Source organism: Aquarana catesbeiana, linkage group LG03 (genome assembly GCF_042186555.1).
Source record: "Aquarana catesbeiana isolate 2022-GZ linkage group LG03, ASM4218655v1, whole genome shotgun sequence".
NCBI classification, from domain to species: Eukaryota; Metazoa; Chordata; class Amphibia; order Anura; family Ranidae; genus Aquarana; species Aquarana catesbeiana.
The window spans coordinates 212,208,678-212,214,677 of record NC_133326.1 but is presented as its reverse complement, the minus strand read 5'-3'; the positions used below and the strand labels follow the sequence as shown (position 1 = coordinate 212,214,677).

The following is a 6,000-nucleotide window of genomic DNA, read 5'->3' as shown; positions in this document are numbered from 1 at the left end:
GCCAAGAAGTGGCAGATTAGAAGGGACCCCATAGCAACAATGCAGACAAAGTAAAAAAAAAAAAAAATCGTTGCCCAAATGCTGTTGGTAATGCTCAAAGCTGCTGATTTATATAAAGATTATATTATGGGTGGAACTCTGCTTTAAATGCCGTAGGGTGTTTTTGGTGCATTTAGATGAATTTTTGATGCTTTTTACGGCGCAGGAAAAATGCAGCATGTTTTTTTTCTGCAACTACAGGCACTGGTATAAACTATGCCATTAAAAACCATATATCCTACTTCCCATGCATTTTTGATGCAGAAAAAAAGCGCACTGGACTGCATGTGGTGTGACCTGGCCCTCATACCTGTGATGTCATTTTAATGCTTCAGCAATTTTTCGGACTTGTGCATGTTACTGAATGTCAAAAATGAGCCATGCAGCACCCTGGGTTCCAGTTCACAACACGGGGGAGTCGGTCACTCGCCTAGAGCGCCATCACTTTGTACCTGGGCACTGTGCCTGGTGAGTGAGTTATATCTGCTATTAAGGATGAGCTCCGGTGTGTTCGCACAGACCACATGCAGAGCCTGCCAGGAAGTCGGCGCTGCGCTAATCACAGGCAGTGAGACACTTCCCGATCTCTGCAGCCGCGTATTAGGACAATATCTCACTGCCTGTGATTAGCGCAGCGGCGTGCCGACTTCCTGGCGGGCTCTGCACGTGGAGTGTGCGAACACACCGGAGCTCATGCTTATCTGCTACGGATTTCCATTGGCTGGTTGCAGGTGTGTGCTGGGAAACGCCCAGCTGGGAGTACATCTGTCATGGCTCGGGTCCTTTGGGTGCTTTTCTGCACGGCTGTATACAAGGCTAGCAGCTAAATGAATAGACCTCCAAGCAATGTTATCTTTAGGCTGCCACTAGGTGGAGCTCTAATGTTTACAGTGTAACCACAAGGAAATGATGCCATCTAGCTCGCATTAGACTTTGAACACAAGACTCTGCACGATATAGGTTAGTTAAACTTTCATTATGTTATCCTTGTACACTCCTATGATTAGTTCCTGTATGCAGTATTCTGTATGTATGTACTGATATTGGTGTGCTCTTCCTGCTGTCACTATACTGGATGTAATGGTGTGTATGTTATGATTGCTTTCTATTATACTTTTACACTGACGATACATGTGAGCAATACCCATTGTTCTGTGCTCTCCTCTACCTTATACAGTCCTGCATCCTTCTCAAACCTCACCACTGACAATTTGTGATGTCCAGTTCATGAACAAATCGTTCTTTTGAATTGATTCTTTTCAGTGAACTGGATGAATCGATTCTTCTGACTGAACTGATCCGTTTGAAACAGTTCACTATGGAGTCAATAGGAGAGAGTGAGTGAGAGACGCGCTCTCTCTCGCGGAGAGAGAGCGAGCGCGAGAGAGAGAGAGAGAGAGCGAGCGTGAGAGAGAGAGAGAGAGAGAGAGAGAGAGAGAGAGTGTGTGATCCGCTGACATTCAATTACATCTATATCCGCTATGCTCCGTTTCTGGTGACGGAGGAAAACCCTACTTTTCCATCCATCATTGGATTTCAGTTATCTTGCAAACCTGGCCTGTTAGTGGTTCCTGAGGACGGGAGTTGAGAACCACTGCTCTATGGTCACATTTGCATGTACTATAGTTTTTAGAACTATAGCGTAACATTGTTTCGTATTGAACGCACTCCCACCCCTCCTGCTCAAAAGAACACCCTTTATCTGAGTATTCACAGCCAATCCCTCCCTGCACACAACACGGCTAGATGGCTGCGCAGACAGACTGAGCTGTAAGTTGGAGAAAGGATCTGAGCACACTCGCTGCATGCACAAACACAACTTTGTGTTTACGTCTTTGATTTGGCTGGGTAAATGCATCAAAGAGACACTAAAGCTGACTATACACTACAAATTTTGGACAGTTTCTCAGAAACTGGCCAATGTTTGCTCAGTGGGTAGCCCTTTTGGCTGCCTCCTGCCCAAAATCCTTTGCTTAAACAATTCCAAGGAGGTGGGCGGAAAATTGTCAGCCAGAAATCTGCTCTGCTGCATAGCTGTTTTGTATTTTGACAGTTGCTGGGGCCGGCTGTCAAAAAACAACGGCCGCAAAGGGAGATTCGTCCATCTGTGCCATATAGCATTAAAGGAATCTGTTATCAGTGCATCAAGGATGAGCTCAGGCTTGTTCAGATACTAGTCCAAACCCACCTGAGCTATCCCACCAGGAATCACTGTGGATTATAGAGAAGATGTGCATACTCTTATTCTGGCAATCTCTATTGAATTCTGTTTTCATTTATTTTTATTAGGATATTTTTCACATAAAAACATTATGTATCATTTCAGGTCAACCTTATATATAAGCATACTTTAACATACATACATACATACATACATAAGTACAAAAATAAGATACATAAAAACAGTCAGTATAACACATGGATCAATCTCAAAATACATTCCAGAAATATTATGGGTATTCCGCCGTCTCCCCCTCTCCAAACCGAACCCCCCCCCCCCCGGGAAAAAAAACCGAAAAACCCCACCCCATTACTTTATTGCTGTGTGATGTACAAACCCTTTATCGTAATAAATTTCCTAAGTGATTCCTTTTTATACAAGTGAAAGAAAAAAAAATGGGGGGGGGGGGATAGGGAACTGTGGAACCCCTAGTTGTTTGTTCCCCATAAAATTAACGTGAACCTCAGTTTGTCCTCCAAATATCGGCATATTTTATTTCAGAGTTATTTTGCATGTGTATTGCCACCTAATTTTATCTATCTCCCTAAACCAATCCTTTATCGTCTGGATATTTTTGGACTTCCAATGTTTCAGAATTAATACCTTTGCTGCATTCAGCAGGAATGGTGTAATTGATTCTCTATATTTCTTCCTTGGTATCCCTGTTACATGAAACAGGCATTGCCAAAGATCGAGTTTAATTTCAATCCCACTAATCTTCTTTATCCAGTCTACTACTTCCCTCCAATATGATTGAATTAGGGGACAATGCCACCATATATGTGCATGAGTTCCCTCCTCCCCACAGTCCCTTCAGCAAAGAGGAGATAGGTCGGGATTAATTTTTTGAAGTTTTATTGGGACATAGTACCACCTCATTAGTAATTTATAATTCATTTCTTTCATCCTTGTGTCCATTGAAGACGAGTGAACATAGTCAAAGACTTTACTTCTCATTATTTCAGGCAATAGATAATTTAGTTCCAGTTCCCAACTCTCGAGTTCCCAACTCTCATTGGAAATCCCCTGTCCATTTTTTTCCCCCTTGATCAACTAATCTTTCCCATGGGTCTAGTCCCCTAGCTGAGCGAAGAGGCTTTGGGAGAGATCCTACAAAATGTTGAAGTTGTCTATATCTCCATACATCCCAAGACGTTTCACCATATTTTTCACGTAATTATGATAATGAGCAAAGGACATTTCCTTTCAGATAATCTGGTTCAGAGCAGAATTACCGTATTTATCGGCATATAACACACACAGGCGTATAACACGCACATTCATTTTAAGAGGGAAGTTTCAGGAAAAAAACTTTAATTTTAAATAAGGAACTTTGAAGCAAAATAAGGGTCAGTGCCCATCTGCAGCCTCACCATTGCCATCAATGCAGCCTGATCAATGCCCATCTGCAGCCTCACAAGTGCCATCAATGCAGCCTCACCATTGCCATCAATGCAGCTGCCTCACCATTGCCATCAGTGCAGCCTGATCGATGCCCATCTGCAGCCCAGAGGGGACAGGGAGGGGGGCGGGACGAGCGCCGACAGATTACATACAGTGAGAATCTCCTATGATAGACAGAACAGTGGTCCAATGGAGGCCCAGGAGAAGGGAGTTCCTATTACAGAGGCCGCCAAGTAAACAGATTCTCACTTTATGTAATCTGACGGTGCTCGTCCTGCCCCCCCTCCCTGTCCCCTCCGAGGCAGCTAAAACTGAAGTATTGGCGTATAACACGCACGCACTATTTGCACCCGATTTTCATGGTGAAAAAGTGAGTGTTATACGCCAATAAATACAGTACTCATCTCTGACTCAACTAACACCCATTTTTTATATGGAGAGCCATGGACCCAGTCCATAACTCTCTGCAATACTGCCGCCTCATGGTATTTTTCAAAATCTGGGAGAAATAGTCCCCCCCCTTCTTTGATCTACTCAAAACTTTATAGGCAATACGATTCCCTCTGTTATTCCATATAAACCTTTGTAATATTAATCTAAGAGTTTTAAAGTAAGCAACAGGAAAGTTAATCGGGAGACACTGAAAGATATACAAGGCTTTTGGGAGGATCTCTATTGAATTCTAACCCGCACAGCGGCCATCCCATGACATGCCTATTGTAACCCCCCACTTAGAGGAAATGGCACAATGAATGCTGGAAAATGTAGTTTCTAAAATGATTTTTTTTTTTTTAGAGCTTCCCAGAACACAAATTGGAAACCAGACTGAAAAATTAATATTAAAAAGGACATGGAGGGGGCGTGGCCAAGATGGCGAGGTGAGCGGCGGCGTTTTTAGAGAGCTCCGCTTACCGGTTCATTAATCCGGATCCATCAGCCTCTAATCTTCCCCTGACACATCCCAGCTGACTGTGGGGGACTCGTGGGTCTACTGTGCACTGAGGGGAGAGGAGAGTTTGCCGTCCTCGGCGGAGATCGAGGCCCGCCGGACGTCCCCGGCCTACCTCGCGGTACTAGGCCGCAGCCGCGGACTTTCCCAGCGGACCGCGCCGCGGCCTCGTGGACCCTTGGCGCGGTCGGCGCCTCCGGCATATATCACAGCCTGCTGCGGCTGCGGGTGGGATCTAAAGGCCGGGCTCGGGCCTGGTCACAGCTGCTGCACGGGGCTTGATCTCCCCATCACCCCCCACGAACAAATAGGCCGCAACCCCGGCCTTTCCTGAGGATCCAGGGCCGCCGGACTGCCTGGGAGAGTGACTGATCCTGAGTGCCTGGAGGAGGGGGCCCTGAAACGGCTGGAGGCCTCCACCTGGACAGCGGAGCAGGCCCTATACCATCCCCATCCCTGACCTCCCTGGTGAGGCCCTCTGTGGACGAATTGCATGTCCCTGTGGAGGCTTGAAGAGGATCCCTCCAGCACTACATAACTTCCAGGGCAAAACAAAAAAAAAAAAAAAAAATGCAGTTCTTGGCAAAATATTAACCAGTGGGGGCCTGGCTTAGCAATGCCCGAGTAGAGACGTGTATTGCAGGGGCTCCCGGCCTCAACCGATCCTTTTCGGCCAAACAGACGACCTGCTACGTTTATGGAGACGGAATGAACACCCCTAAAGGATACAGAACCAGAGCGATCACAAAAGAGACGCGAACACCGACCACACAGCTCGGCATCCAGAGATACCTGACGGACAAAAGAGAGCTATCCCAGGACACCATTGCAGCCTCTCCACGTGATCTCCGCACTGTGAGTGACTTTAACAACACCGATATGTCACGGGCACCCTCCCCGACAATATCGACAGATCCAGGCCCACTCATGGGGACCCCCGCAGTGTTCAGATCGGCCACCGCTGATCCCACACCAGGCCAATCTCGCCTGGAAGACGATCTCCGCGCCATGCTACAGGCCCTACCCACGAGGGCAGACATTGAGACGCTAATCCAGCGAGTAGAGGAGGCCCATAAAAGAGACATACAAGAAATCAAAACGGACATACAAACAATTGACCACAGGGTGACCACCGGAGAGAGCCTAACATCCGCCCTGGAATCTAGGATTCTATCTCTAGAACAAGCACAGGAGTCCCGAGACAGGGAGCTCCAAGAGGTGCAGCTTCATTTAGAGGAAATGGAGGACCGCAGCCGCCGCAACAACCTGAGGCTGCGGGGGATTCCAGAGGCCACAGAATCTGAGGACTTGGCAGTAACGGTCACAGCCATATTCCATCGACTGCTGGAAACCCCACCACCTACCTTAGAGATTGACAGGGTCCATC

The 6,000-nt window shown here is 46.8% G+C and overlaps 1 protein-coding gene across 2 annotated transcripts in view; it reads left to right on the top strand.

Annotated features, from left to right (window-relative positions):
• Positions 1-697: 697 nt before the first annotated feature.
• The window catches only part of HDAC10 (histone deacetylase 10), a 98,200-nt gene continuing 92,897 nt past the window's right edge, over positions 698-6,000 (top strand). Inside the window, exon 1 of one of the 2 annotated variants that reach the window (XR_012242841.1) lies at positions 698-999. The gene's annotated coding sequence lies outside the window, so the exon portion shown is untranslated. The remainder of the gene's footprint in view (positions 1,000-6,000) is intronic. The other variant, XM_073619750.1, reaches the window with a different exon arrangement.